This window comes from Hyla sarda, chromosome 2 (genome assembly GCF_029499605.1).
Source record: "Hyla sarda isolate aHylSar1 chromosome 2, aHylSar1.hap1, whole genome shotgun sequence".
Taxonomy (NCBI): domain Eukaryota; kingdom Metazoa; phylum Chordata; class Amphibia; order Anura; family Hylidae; genus Hyla; species Hyla sarda.
The window spans coordinates 274,795,989-274,812,389 of NC_079190.1; positions in this window are offsets into that span (position 1 = coordinate 274,795,989).

A 16,401-nucleotide genomic window follows, 5' to 3' on the forward strand; every position below is an offset into this window, starting at 1 on the left:
TTTATTAGCTATTAGAATGTGCTGAGCAAATGGATGTGCTTTATGAGAATAATGGTTATATTGATACCTAAACTGAATGTTAAAGGGGTTATCCAGGAAAAAACTTTTAAAATATATCTCAACTGGCTCCAGAAAGTTAAACAGATTTGTAAATTACTTCTATTAAAAAATCTTAATCCTTTCAGTACTTATGAGCTTCTGAACTTAAGGTTGTTCTTTTCTGTCTAAGTGCTCTCTGATGACACGTGTCTCGGGAACCGCCCAGTTTCGAAGAGGTTTGCTATGGGGATTTGATTCTAAACTGGGCGGTTCCCGAGACACGTGTCATATATAAAAAAGTTTTTTCCTGGATAACCCCTTTAACCCCTTAAGGACGCAGGACGTAAATGTACGTCCTGGTGCGGTGGTACTTAACGCACCAGGACGTACATTTACGTCCTAAGCATAACCGCGGGCATCGGAGCGATGCCCGTGTCATGCGCGGCTGATCCCGGCTGCTGATCGCAGCCAGGGACCCGTCGGCAATGGCCGACGCCCGCGATCTCGCGGGCGTCCGCCATTAACCCCTCAGGTGCCGGGATCAATACAGATCCAGGCATCTGCGGCAGTGCGCGATTTGAATGAATGATCGGATCGCCCGCAGCGCTGCTGCGGGGATCCGATCATTCATAACGCCGCACGGAGGTCCCCTCACCTGCCTCCGTCCGGCTCCCGGCGTCTCCTGCTCTGGTCTGTGATCGAGCAGACCAGAGCAGGAGATGACCGATAATACTGATCTGTTCTATGTCCTATACATAGAACAGATCAGTATTAGCAATCATGGTATTGCTATGAATAGTCCCCTATGGGGACTATTCAAGTGTAAAAAAAAATGTAAAAGTAAAAGTAAAAAAAAAGTGAAAAATCCCCTCCCCCAATAAAAAAGTAAAACGTCCGTTTTTTCCTATTTTACCCCCAAAAAGCGTAAAAAAATTTTTTATAGACATATTTGGTATCGCCGTGTAAATGTCCAAACTATTAAAATTAAATGTTAATGACCCCGTACGGTTAACGGTGTGAACGAAAAAAAAAAAAAAAAAGTCCAAAATTCCTACTTTTTTAATACATTTTATTAAAAAAAAAATTATAAAAAATGTATTAAAAGTTTTTTATATGCAAATGTGATATCAAAAAAAAGTACAGATCATGGCGCAAAAAATGAGCCCCCATACCGCCGCTTATACGGAAAAATAAAAAAGTTATAGGTCATCAAAATAAAGGGATTATAAACGTACTAATTTGGTTAAAAAGTTTGTGATTTTTTTTAAGCGCAACAATAATATAAAAGTATGTAATAATGGGTATCATTTTAATCATATTGACCCTCAGAATAAAGAACACACGTCATTTTTACCATAAATTGTACGGCGTGAAAACGAAACCTTCCAAAATTAGCAAAATTGCGTTTTTCGTTTTACTTTCCCCACAAAAATAGTGTTTTTTGGTTGCGCCATACATTTTATGATATAATGAGTGAAGTCATTACAAAGGACAACTGGTCGCGCAAAAAACAAGCCCTCATACTAGTCTGTGGATGAAAATTTAAAAGAGTTATGATTTTTAGAAGGCGAGGAGGAAAAAATGAAAACGTTAAAATTAAATTGTCTTAAAACAGAGAGCCTCATCTCTTAAAACAGTCAGCAGGAAAACAGTGGTGTAAGTAAGCACATGGCTTTATATGGCTAGCCATCATATTCTGGGCATACCTTCTTTTTTTTTTCCTCCTTGGTCCTTTCCAGTGCCAAGACATAAGCCTTTAACCCCTTAAGGACCAGGCCATTTTACACCTTAGGACCAGAGCGTTTTTTGAACATTTGACCACTGTCACTTTAAACATTAATAACTCTGGAATGCTTTTACTTATCATTCTGATTCCGAGATTCTTTTATTGTGACATATTCTACTTTAACATAGTGGTAAAATTTTGTGGTAACTTGCATCCTTTCTTGGTGAAAAATCTAAACATTTGATGAAAAATTTGAAAATTTTACATTTTTCTAACTTTGAAGCTCTCTGCTTGTAAGGAAAATGGATATTCCAAAATATTTTTTTTATTCACATATACAATATGTCTACTTTATGATTACATCATAAAATTGACGAGTTTTTACTTTTGGAAGACACCAGAGGGCTTCAAAGTTCATCAGCAATTTCCCAATTTTTCACAAAATTTTGAAACTCGCTTTTTTTCAGGGACCAGTTCAGGTTTGAAGTGGATTTGAAGGGTCTTCATATTAGAAATACCCCACAAATGACCCCATTATAAAAACTGCACCCCCCAAAGTATTCAAAATGACATTCAGTCAGCATTTTAACCCTTTAGGTGTTTCACAGGAATAGCAGCAAAGTGAAGGAGAAAATTCACAATCTTCATTTTTTACACTCGTATGTTCTTGTAGACCCAATTTTTGAATTTTTACAAGGGGTAAAAGGAGAAAATGTATACTTATATTTGTAGCCCAATTTTTCTCGAGTAAGCAGATACCTCATATGTCTATGTAAAGTGTTCGGCGGGCGCAGAAGAGGGCGCAGAAGCGAAGGAGCGACAAGGGGATTTTGGAGAGTACATTTTTGTGAAATGGTTTTTGGGGGGCATGTTGCATTTAGGAAGCCCCTATGGTGCCAGAACAGCAAAAAAAAAAAAAAAAAACACATGGCATACCATTTTGGAAACTAGACCCCTTGAGGAACGTAACAAGGAATTAAGTGAGCCTTAATACCCCACAGGGGTTTCATAACTTTTGCATATGTAAAAAAAAAAAAATTTTCACTAAAATGTGTGTTTCCCCCCCAAATTTCACATTTTGCAAGGGTTAATGGCAGAGAAGACCCCCCAAAATTTGTAACCCCATCTCTTCTGAGTACGGCGATACCCCATATGTGGTCATTAACTGTTGCCTTGAAATACGACAGGGCTCCAAAGTGAGAGCGCCATGTGCATTTGAGGCCTAAATTAGGGATTTGCATAGGGGTGGACATAGGGGTATTCTACGCCAGTGATTCCCAAACAGGGTGTCTCCAGCTGTTGCAAAACTCCCAGCATGCCTGGACAGTCAGTGGCTGTCCAACAATACTGGGAGTTGTTGTTTTGCAACAGCTGGAGGCTCCGTTTTGGAAACAGTGGCGTACCAAACGTTTTTCATTTTTATTGGGGAGGGGGGCTGTGTAGGGGTTTGTGTATATGTAGTGTTTTTTATTTTTTATTTTATGTTAGTGCAGTGTAGTGTTTTTAGGGTACAGTCACAAGGGCGGGGGATCACAGCGAGTTTCCCGCTGGAGTTTGAGCTGCCGCGCAAAATTTGCTGCAACTCAAACTTGCAGCAGGATACTGTAACCCCTGGCAAACCTCCAGCTGTTGCAAAACTACAACTCCCAGCATGCCCAGACAGCCGAAGGGCATATTGGGAGTAGTAGTTATGCAACAGCTGGAGGAGAACAGTTTGCGGACCACTGTGTAGTGGTGTCCAGACTGTAGTCCTCCAGATGGTGCAAAACTGCAACTCCAAGCGTGCTCAGGCATGCTGGAAGTAGTAGTTCGGCAACATCTTTAGAGCCGGATGTTGCCGAACTACAACTCCGAGCATGTCTGAGCAGGCTTGGAGTTGTAGTTTTGCAACATCTGGAGGACTACAGTTTGGGAACCACTGCATTAGTGGTCTGCAATCTGTACCCTTCCAGATGTTGCATAACTCCCAGCAGGCCAAGACTGTCCAGACAAGCTGGGAGTTGTAGTTCTGCAACATCTGAAGGGCCAGATGTTACAGAACTACAACTCCCAGCATGCCTGGACAGTCTTGGCAAGCTGGGAGTTGTAGTTTTGCAACATCTGGAAGGGCACAGTGGTCCCAAAACTGTGGACCTCCAGATGTCGCAAAACTGCAACTCCCAGCATGCTCAGACGCCAAGGGCTGTCTGGGCATGCTGGGAGTTGTAGTATACAGGGTCCTAATACAGCAATGCATGTCGCTTTACAGCGACGTGCATTGCTGTAAAGGGCACGACCGCGGCTGAAGAGGAACTCACCTGCCGCCGCCGCCGCCGTCTTCATCGCTGGGATCCGGGTCTTCAGGGACGAGGTAAGTACCGGGGCCGGGCCCCAGCACTCCCCCGTCCCCCGCCGCATCCTCCGGTCTTCCTCCCGCACTCTACGGGCTTCCAGGGGCCGGGGAGAGTGCCCCCCCCCCCCGCGCGATTGTTCGGTTAGTTCTAACCGACAGATCGCAGGGGATAGGAGGAGGTGGCAGGCTTGCCACCTCGCTCCTAGCCTCCAGCATGGTCCTGGCTGTCTGTGACAGCCAGCGATCATGCTAATTTACCGGGCGGTCGGGTCCCAGAGACCCGATCAGCCCGGTATCGCTGCAAATCGCTGGCGCGATTTCGCCGGCCACTTGCGGCGATCGCCGACATGAGGGGCCAACATGGCCCCCCTCGGCATTTGCTCTGGATCCCTGCTGAAGGATTTCAGCAGGGATCCGCTTCCGATCTCCGCCGGGTGCGCGGCAGAGACCGGAAAAACACCAGGACGTCCGGGAACGTGCTTGGTCCTTAAAGCCCAGGGTGCGGGGACGTCCCCGAACGTCCTGTGTCCTTAAGGGCTTAAATGAGGCTTATGTGCCCAGGGGCGTTTGGACACTTCAAACATGGTTCTAGGGTCCAGCCACAGAAAGGGCCCACCTGCCACCCTGCTGTCATCTCGTCAGTACTGGCAGTCAGGGGCCTGGGCCATGTAACAACAGACAATAACCCACTGATACAAGCTTTGTCACCTGCCTGCAGAATTCCACACAACACTGGGTATCACCAAAATGCTATACATACTGGGGGAGATTTTTTAAAAGCTGTGCAGAGGAAAAGCTCTCCAGTTGCCCATAACAACCAATCAAATCGCTTCTTTAATTTTTTAATAGGCCTCTGCAAAATGAAAGATGCAATCTGATTGGTTGCTATGGGCATCTGGTCAACTTTTCCTCTGCACAAGTTTTGATAAATCTCCCCCACTGTCTTCAGGGCCCTACCCCTCCTAAGGACTCAGATTGCTTCCTCTTTAGTCAGAACAGAGGGGAAAGGGTGAGGATTTAGAACAAGTGGGGCCCCTGGAGTTTTTTCATAACAAGTGTCCTTGTGTGTGTAAATATTAGGGATCGACCGATTATCGGTATGGCCGATATTATCGGCCGATAATCACGATTTTGGGCATTATCGGTATCGGCAATTGCCTTCGGTCGATCCCTAGTAAATATGTATGTCATGTGTACAGTGTTGTCATGTGTGTATATGATGTGTGCATGTATGTACATGTATGTAATGTGTACATAAGTATAACTCGCTGGCGTACGTAAGCGGCGTAATACTGTTAAAGGGATACTTTATTGAAAATCAATTTTTTCAGTATGTCCAGAATGCCAGTGTTGAGAATGCCATGGGAAAACTTTAGCAGAAGTGTTACCCATGTGATGTGCAATGTAAAGGTAGTCCATGAAAGGGCAGGTGCGGACTGAGTGGTTGGGCACTTTGGACACGGTCCGAAATGTAGGGGTGGGACATGAGGAGGGGTTTGGGTCAGAATAGGGGCATGGATAGCCCAAATTATGAAACCATATTTTTAACCTATAAGACAATAAAAGTAAAAAAAAAACTGACACACATTTTAACTTTAATTGTCTTAGGCTAGGATTCCACTTGGTTTTTTTTCCAGCGTTTTTGCATTTGAGTTGAAATTGCATTTTCGGCCCCTTTGGCGTTTTTTTCAAAATGTGTTGGGTACCAAAAAAAATTAATAAATTAAAAATAAAAATAAAAAGGATGCAGTAAGGATGGGAAAAATTTATTTAAGGAAATTTTTTTGTGTTTCATTTTTTTTCTCAATTTAAAATTTTTTTTTTTTAGGTAGTACTACTACTCCCAGCAGGGAACATACTGTTTCATGTTGGGAGTAGTAGTACCTGTACTAATAGACATATCGCCTGATGCGATCGTCCATAATATAGCAGAGATGCGGAGCGGCTCTATACAGCACTCGCATCTCTGCACTATACTCCAGCCAGCCAGTGATGTGAATAGAACATCACTCATTCATATTTTCCACCCAGAGTGGTGATTGGCCGGATGGTGGCAGCCAATCACAGCTCTGTCTTTCTATTCACATCACTGGCCGGAGTATAGTGCAGAGATGTGAGCGCTGTATAGAGCCGCTCCACATCTCTGCAATAGATAGGACGATCGCATCGGGTGTCAGGAGTGATACTCGCTGTGATCTGTCCTTAAGTGCAGGTACTACTACTCCCAACATGGAGCACACTCTGCTCTATGTTGGGAGCAGTAGTTCCTGCAGTTGAGAAAAGATCACTGCGGATGTCTCTCCTGACACCCGCAGTGATCCTCCTGTATAATGTATAGATGCGGGTGGCTGCTCTTCTATGGTCCCCTGCACTGATGTATATATACACCTATGCATATTTCCCACAGAGAGTTGTGATTGGCTGGAACCATCTGGCCAATCACAGCACTTTGCGGGAAATATGAATAGGTGTATATATTTACGGTAGTGCGGGGGACCATAGAAGAACGGCCTGCCACATCTATACATTATACAGGAGGATCGCAACGGAACCCGGGGCGTTCTGTCAATTAGTACAGATACTACTACTCCCATCATGGAACAGTGTCTTCCATGCTGGAAGTAGTAGTACCACCTAAAAAATTAAGAAAAAAAGTGAAAAACACACACATTTTTATTATTGTCGGCTATATTTTTTGTGCCCAAACACATAAATTGATCCCTGTTTAAAAATAAATAAAAATGTTGTTATAAAAAAGATACATTTCGTTAAATAAAATTTTTTCCATCACTACTGTATCTTTTTTTTTTAATGGTACCCTCCGAAATGTTTATTAAAAAAGGCATCTACATCACTTTTTTGGATCGCTAAAGTCCAAAAGAGAATAAAAACTGCCTGCAAAAACGCCAAAGTTAAAACCCACATGGCATTTTTCTTGGCGTTTTTTTTTTAGAAAAATGCCATGGTTTCAGGGAAAAAAAACGCCATAGGCTCAACATGCTGCGATTTAGCAAAACCACCAAGGAGCTGAAAAACCAAAAAAAAAAAAGCCAAAAGAGAGTAAAAAAACGCCAAAAGTATAAAAAAAAAAACGCCAAACTGAAAAACGCCAAGTGGAAAAAGAATTTAGCGATTTCTCATTGATTTACAGCTAACACATCTGGCCACATCGTTTTTTGGCCGAAAAAACGCCATGCGGCAGAATTGGCGTTTTTCTTGGCGTTTTTCCCCACAAAAAACAAGTGGAATTCCAGCCCTAAAGAAGTTTTCTGAGACTATGATATTTTAGTCTCAATATGAAATTGGTAGAGGTCTGATCTGATATTCAGTTACATGGGATTAATGTTTCTGTAATAGGAATATGCACAGACTTCTATAAGGATACCGTTTACAACCCCCACAGTAGATCACTTATGCAATTGGACATTTAGATTCACTTAACAGTAACTTAAAAGATCTTGACCTACCTTGAAACTTAATGCTGAAGACGTTTTATTTCCCGGGCCATTCTGCACGTCTCACATGTGTGACAGAAAAGCATCAACAGGCTGTCATTGCACACTGTACCCTGAAAAAGCAATAGTAATACTTCTACTTATTGTGGAATACATTGGTGATTTAGCTATACAGTACAGTACAGTACAGTGGTCCCTCAAGTTACAATATGAATTGGTTCCAGGAAGACCATTGTATGTTGAAACCATTGTATGTTGAGACCATAACTCTATGGAAACCTGGTAATTGGTTCTGAAGCCACCAAAATGTCATCCAAAAATAGGAAAAGGTGAGGATTAAAGAAAAATAAGTAGATAACTAATATAGATAAAGCAAATCCTTACATATAACAGTAAGAAAGAGCTGCTGGGAGCTGTAAATCACTGTCTATGTCAGTGTTTCCCAACCAGGGTGCCTCCAGCTGTTGCAAAACTACAACTTCCAGCATGCCCGGACGGCCAACGGGCATGCTGGGAGTTGTAGTTTTGTAACAACTTGAGGCACCCTGGTTGGGAAACAATGGCTTATGTAGAGGACAGGAGCTTCTTCAGGGTCCTATACAGTACACAGTGTCCCAAATGGAGCCGCCCTTACTTGGTGTCCAAAAGAGTAGCTAACCCTGGCACAGGTAAGGAGTAGTACAGAACATGTAGTTCCTCCCTGTACTGTAGGGGGCGCTACCAGACAGCCAGTCAGTGCATGCACTTCAGTAATAGAGGTGATTTACCAGTAAAATGCCCATTCTGATTGGTCAGTTCCTCCAGTTGTGACACGTTTCACAGATCTGGACTGTCTGGACATTGTATGTTGAGTCTGGTTTCAAGTTACCATGGTCTAGAAAAAAACAGTGTATGTTGAAACTATTGTATGTTGAGGCCATTGTAAGTTGAGAGATCACTGTATAGGCTTTCTTTATGAAAACTTCATTCACCTACAGAAAAAAATCCATAAACATCCATGTGTGGCCTGACTGGATTTACGTGTTCATTTCAATAGGGAATGGGATAAATGGCCGCCTGACACCACTTATTTCCAAAAAGAAGAAAGGTAGGTTAATATCCATCCAGTCTGATCTTTCATTTTAAAAATCCATTAAATTAAAAGAATCATTGGGGGATATTTATCAAAACCTGTGCAGAGGAAAAGTTGCTGAGTTGCCCATAGCAACCAATCACATCGCTTCTTTCATTTTGCAGAGGCCTTTTCAAAAATGAAAGAAGAAATGTGATTGGTTGCTATGGGCAACTGGTCAGCTTTTTCTCTGTACTGGTTTTGATAAATCTCCACCATTGTTGTTATGTATTTGATTGTAAAGGCTGGCTTAATGTAGGAACCACAGAGTTTCCTTCATTTTGTAAAACTTCCACAAACTGTCTCTTCAATATTGGGTAACATATGAAGAAAGTTCCTTTAACGAATTTAGGTGACAACAGTCATTATGCTGCTTAGCTGGGATGTCACTTATCCATCATCAATAGAAATTTTACTCCAGAGTCTCATTTTTTGTTTGTTTTCCAGAATTTGTCCTTATGTCATCCCATATCTGTCATCCATACAGTATAATAAGCATATACCTCTCATTTATTTATGTTGCTTGCATATTGCCAACATATTACACAGAACTGTACTGAGATTGTCATCAAACGCATCAGTCTCTTTCCCCAATGGGATTTTCAATCCAGAGTCTCTATAACAGACACACGTTACGTCCGATTTTATAGGAAACCAATGAACTTCCCCCCCATAGTTAGGCCCCCTATTTTATCCAAATCTGTAGTTAGGACCCCAATACTGTGTCACCCTCTGTTGTCAGGACCCCAGTACTGAGTCCCTGTTTGTAGTTAGGCCCCCAGTACTGTGTCCCCCTTTGTAGATAAGCTTCCATGGTGTATGTCTACCTTTTCTTTACTCACTTTAAAGGGGTACTCCCGCGCTTAGACATCTTATCCCCTATCCAAAGGATAGGGGATAAGATGCCTGATCGCTGGGGTCCCGCCGCTGGGGACCCCCGTGATATTGCACGCAGCACCCCAGATAAAATCAGTCCCCGGAGCATGTTCGCTCCGGGTCTGATTACCGGCGACCACGGGGCAGGCGGCGTGTGACGTCACGCCTCCGCCCCGTGTGACATCATGCTCCCCCCTCAATGCAAACCTATGGGAGGGGGTGTGACAGCTGTCAAGCCCCCTCCCATAGGCCTGCATTGAGGGGCGGAGGCGTGACGTCACACGCCGCCTGCCCCGTGGTCGCCGGTAATCAGACCTGGAACGAACATGCTCCGGGGACTGATTTTATCTGGGGTGCTGCGTGCAAGATCACGGGGGTCCCCCGCGGCCGGACCCCGCGATCAGGCAGCTTATCCCCTATCCTTTGGATAGGGGATAAGATGTCTAAGCGCCGGAGTACCCCTTTAATACAGCAGGAGAGTGGGGAGCAGACTCTCTCTTGGACACAGGGCCTGGATGAGCGCTGTAAAACTAAACTGGCCCTGGACGGCGTGGCAGGATGGAGCTTCTGGTGACCACCCAGATGACTTATTCCAATGACTTGTGGTTCAGGCAGCATAAAAACAACAGGTTGCCACTAGGTATAGGTCACCATACACTTAGACAGCTAATGGATCTATTCCCACCAACTTCCCCATAAACACGTGTAGCTAAGCACGAATGTTTTTCGATGCTTCTTTCCCACAATCTACCCACCATACACACTAGATAGTTGGCAGATTTTAACTAAATCAGCAGATATGGCATGTACCAAATACATTGTGGTTCTTATTACTGCTGTGGTAGGATTGGTGCATGTTAAAAAGAGACATGGCAAAACTGGAGCAGTGTCCTCCATATGCCACATCTCTATTAGCCTGGTATATCACCTTACTCTGGTGTTATTATTTACATATATTCAATTTGTGTAGATTGTGGGATTACATCCTAATAATGCTGAATACTTACTCTAATACCATAAGTCAGTCTCATGTGTGTGCGCATTGCAGTCATTCCTCCTGGAACACAGGGCAAAAGGCAGTTTTCTCCATATTTATTAGCTACATAGCACGCAAAGCATGGTGGAAGGAATAGTCCAAAAAGACCTGGAATTGTAGAAACAGATGTTGCCTAAAAAGGTCTGTTTTTATTTTGTGGATTTTTTTCATTATGTTTTTCTTTAAGCTTCTATTATAACCAATGCACAAAATTACACAAAATAAATTGCTAATTGCATATTGGGGGAACTCACTTCGAGTATAAAAAATATCACAATGTAGATGACTTTTGCTAAAAAATTAGTGACTTTTAGTCTCAAATGCACCTCCTTTACCAAAGAGGCATGGCTTCAGTATAAAATGGACGTAGCGTATTTAAAAATAGGTGGCGTATAAATCGCATGTAAAAAAAAATGCATAGAAAATTTTTTGAAAATTCATCATACATTGTACAACAATTTTATTGATTGATTGATTAGGCACAATTAAAACTGGCATAAGGATAGGTCTCCACACAGGTTTTTTTTTTCTATTTTTTGGAATACTGCCACTGCAGATATTAAGCCAAAGTCAGAAGTGGATCCAGCAGGAGGGAAAAGTATATGTCTTTCCTTTATATTTCCCATTCCTTTTAACCCCTTAAAGGAAATCTGTCATCAGAATCACCAGCACTAAACCTGTTACATAGGCTTGTAGTGCGGGTGATCCTGATTAAAACGCTCCTTACCTGGTTAAAAATGGTTCAGCGCTTCTTAAGATATCCATATTTTTAGTTTTCTGTTATTCCCTGGCTTGGGACTCAGTGGGAGGTGTTATCATCTGGGACTCGGCCACACGTCACTCTAGCTGGGCGGAGCTGCCGCCCGGCTCATGAATATTCATGAACTTATCCTCGTAGTCTAACTCCTTTTTCTAGGTCTGGTGGGGAGGACCGCGCATGAGGATAAGGTCATGAATATTCATGAGCCGGGCGGCAGCTCCGCCCAGCTATAATGACGTGTGGCCGAGTCCCAGATGATAACACCTCCCACTGAGTCCCAAGCCAGGGAATAACAGAAAACTAAATATATAGATATCTTAAGAAGCGCTGAACCATTTTTAACCAGGTAAGGAGCGTTTTAATCAGGATCGCCCGCAGTACAAGCCTGTGTAATAGGTTTAGTGCGGGTGATTCTGATGACAGATTTCCTTTAAGGACTGAGGGTTTTTCTGTTTATGCACTTTCGTTTTTTCCTCCTTACCTTTTAAAAATCATAACCCTTTTAATTTTGCACCTAAAAATCCATATGATGGCTTATTTTTTGCGCCACCAATTCTACTTTGCAGTGGCATCAGTCATTTTACCCAAAAATCTACAGCAAAACGGAAAAAAAATCATTGTGCCACGAAATTGAAGAAAAAATGCCATTTTGTAACTTTTGGGGGCTTCTGTTTCTATGCAGTACATTTTTCAGTAAAAATGACACCTTCTCTTTATTCTGTAGGTCCATACGATTAAAATGATATCCTACTTATATCGGTTTGATTTTGTCGTACTTCGGAAAAAATCATAACTACATGCACGGAAATTTATACGTTTAAAATTGTCATCTTCTGACCCCTATAACATTTTTATTTTTCTGCGTATGGGGCGATATGAGGGCTCATTTTTTGTGCCGTGATCTGACGTTTTTAGCGGTACCATATTGTATTGTATTGATTGGACTTTTTGATCGCTTTTAATTCATTTTTTCATGATATAAAAAGCGACCAAAAATACGTTATTTTGGACTTTGGAATTTTTTTGCGTGTACGCCATTGACCGTGCGGTTTAATTAATGATATATTTTTATAGTTCGGACATTTACGCATGCAGCGTTACCACATATGTTTATAATGGTTTTTTTTTTATGGGAAAAGGGGGGTGATTTGAACCTTTATTAAGGAAAGGGTTAAATCACATTTATTAACTTTTTTTTTTACACATTTTTTTTTTTGCAGTGTTATAGCTCCCATAGGGACCTATAACACTGCACACACTGATTGCCAACACTGTTCACTGCAAAGCCATAGCTTTGCAGTGATCAGGGTTGTCGGCGGTCGATTGCTCAAGCCTGCATCTCAGGCTTGGAGCAATCAATCGCCGAAGGGACACGCTGGAGGCAGGTAAGAGGACCTCCGCTCGTGTCCCAGCTGATCGGGACACTGCATTTTCACTGCGGTGGTCCCGATCAGCCCCACTGAGCAGCCGGGCAGCTTTCACTTTCGTTTTAGACGCTGCGTTCAACTTTGAACGCAGCGTCTAAAGGGTTAATAGCGTGCGGCACCTCGATCAATGCCGCGTGCTATTAGCCCCAGGTCCTGGCTTCAGATACATGCCAGGACTGATCCGATGTGATGCGGGAGCCAGCCAAGGGCGTAAATATACGTCCTTGGTCGTTAAGGGGTTAAATACACTTCTGGCTTTGGCTCAAAAACTCCAGTGGCAGTATACCAAAAAACGCCAGAAAAAAAACTTTTTGTAGAAACCTAGCCTAAAGGAGAAAGTGAAAGTTTGAAAACAGGTGTAAGATTGCAAATGACGCTATGAAAATGCTAGAAGAGACTGTATGGCCCTAAAAATACCTACCAAAGAGCAGGTTACTGAAGACAGAGTAATCCCGGATTTACATTTTTTTTTTTTTTTTAATGGGGGGGGGGGGGGGTTGGGGTAAAAACAATGAGGCTTTGTATGAACATAAACCCGCGCTTTTATTCAGTTATTATTCAGTTGAATTGGACAGTTGTTGAAATTTCTGCAACAAATCGCATGTAACAATATAATGGGGGGAGATTTATCAAAACTAATCCAGAGGAAAAGTTGCTGAGTTGCCCATAGCAACCAACCATATCGCTTCTTTCATTTTTCAGAGGCCTTTTCAAAAATGAAAGAAGTGATCTGATTGGTTGCTATGGGCAACTCAGCAACATTTCCTCTGGACAGGTTTTGATAAATCTCCCCCATGCAGATTCCACAATGGAAAAATCTGCCACATGCTATTGTCCCCAAAGTAAGATCCAGAGCACATTTTATGGTTTGAGTAGACCTAATTCTTCTCCTTACGTTTATTAACCTGGCTATAACCACGAAAAACCACCCAGAGTTTCGGTATGAGTGGCACAGTCCTTATATCACTGACCACTACTGCATAGGGTAGACTCACATCACTTTCAAGGCAATCCAACAATGAAACTCATAACTGTATATTTAAAGGGGTACTCCGCCTCCAGACATCTTATCCCCTATCGAAAGGATAGGGGATAAGATGTCAGATCGAGGGGGTCCCGCCGCTGGGGACCCCCGGGATCTCGGCTGCAGCACCCACCTGTTGCGGCTTCCGGCAGCGCTGGAGGCTTTCATCCTAACGGCTCCCGACCACGGTGACGTGAGATCGTGACATCACGACTCTGCCCCTGTGTGATGTCACACCCCGCCCCCTCAATGCAAGTCTATGGGAGGGGGCGTGACGGCTGTCACGCCCCCTCCCATAGACTTGCATTGAGGGGTGGGGCGTGACGTCAAACAGGGCGGAGATCTGACATCTTATCCCCTATCCTTTCGATAGGGGATAAGATGTCTAGGGGCGGAGTACCCCATTAATAAAATAATTGAAGAAACTCAGAAGCTCTCCAGAATTGGCCCACAGTGAAAACTATGTGGAGTGTGTTTCTTAAAGTACAATGTTTTTGAGCTAGATGTAAAGAAGTGAGAAAAAAATATGTTGCAGAAGGGCTATACTGTTTTAGAGGCTGGCCCTTTGGATTTACCTTTTCAGCAAGCAATAGACGTAAAAGTATATAAAATGTATATAAGCAGTATACACCAAACCATTTACTTACAGATTCCACAGTCATCACAACAGTCACACAGGTTGGTGCTCCACTCTCCCGTAGTAGACATAACTCCTGGTTGGGTATATCCAGGCTGCTGAGTGATCATGGACATGGTATCTGCAGAAAAACATCAGTTGTTATTCTTATAATAGATTAATAATAGAGCTGGCACTTACTGTACCTTCTTACCAAGAGTTGTAGCTCTAATGTGGTTTTCTGGTGTGAATTTCCAGCCCATAAAATGAAAAGCCAATTGGACTCCAAAAGGAAGTGAGCTAACAGATGTGCACGTGCAATACTTGTATGTTTGCTTAATATCCAATAATCCATCTCATGAAGAGTTCTGCTTACTTCATGCCAACGGTTGCACTTACTTCCTAAAACTAGCAGTTTAGATTAGCTTTTCTTGCTGTCTTTATCTTCACAATTTATCATTATGTGATATTAATTGAATGTTCAAAAAAGATACATATAATTTAATCAATTCAACCTTCACCTCTATAAACCATAGTGTCAATTTCTTTAAGCCCTAACTTTTCTTACTGGGTTCATAGAATCAAGTTTAACTTTGGTTCCATCAAAAGTGACAAAAAACAACAGATTCTGTATGACCTCCCACATTCATCTCTTTGTTAGGCTACATTCACACTTCATTTTTACATTACGGGTGCCGGATCCGGCTGGGGGAGGGGCAAACCGGGCTCTCCCGTACCCCAGCCGGACCAGTGCTGAACTCCATTTACTTTAATGAGCCAACCGGAGTCAAACGGTGACTCCGGTTGGCTCATTATTGACCCGTATGCGGTTTCCTGACCGGACCTAAAACTGTAGTATACTACGGTTTTAGGTCCAATCACAAAACTGGATACGGGTCAAAAATGAGCCGACCGGAGTCACCGTTTGACTCCGGTTGGCTCATTAAAGTAAATGGAGTTCAGTGCTGGTCCGACTGGAGTACGGGAGAGCCCGGTTTGCCCCTCCCCCAGTCGGATCCGGCACTTGTAATAAAAAACGGAATGTGAATGCAGCCTAAGTGTGCTGAATTTTTGTATTGGCTAAAGCTCTGGCAGATGCCAGAGGAAAACAGCCCTCCTAGTGTGATTGGGAAGGGTATTATCTGTAGCTGCTGTTCCTACCATATGGTCCTCGGGATACAGAAAGTAAAGGAGTCCTCACACCATAGTTAAAACAAAATAACTGTTCTGATCCCTTTTGTACTTTGATATATCAGGCACTGATGCATTTCAGTGTGAACGCGACAAAAAACCTAACTGGAATCATTTTTGTAAAAGACTGTCATGAACACACATAATGGAACCTAATACCATTCTTAGCATTCAATGGGTCAACCAACCTTTGAAAAGTGATGACCTATCAAGGTCATAATCAATTCATCTAGGATCTGAATCCGTGTACTCCGCAGGAGGCTGCAGTGCTCATACCTCTTGTTTCCTGCTGCATCCCCTTGCCACCGGGATTCTGGCTGGTAATAATGCTAAAGAATTGTTGATTAATAAACATTCTATATACAAAGGTGATAATTGCAAGAAGGGGGTTTGATGTAAGGTGACCCTTCATTGATGAATGGTTTGAATTGGTGGGTAAGATTCAATATTGTGAGATAGCAGCCTCTAAAAGTTATAAAAAGAGGAACTGATTGGTAGAATCTGGCATAAATTGGGAGTTGTCATGATAAACGGTCTCTTTTTTTTCTTCTTCCTCTTCTTTTTATCTTCCTGGCTTAAAGGGGGGGGGTGGTGGTGCTGAGGGCATTAGTGTAAGGGGGATAAATAGATATAAAATCTTTATATGTTTTGGGGTATTTTCTTTTTGATGACCCCGATGGGACTGTGGTTCATGGAACAACATAACAATATGCTTGATTGTTTACCCCAGATATTGTAACTGGTATATCCTTGTATGTACAGTCTGTATGTATATTTTTGTATATGTGGCTTTTACTTGTTTTAAGAT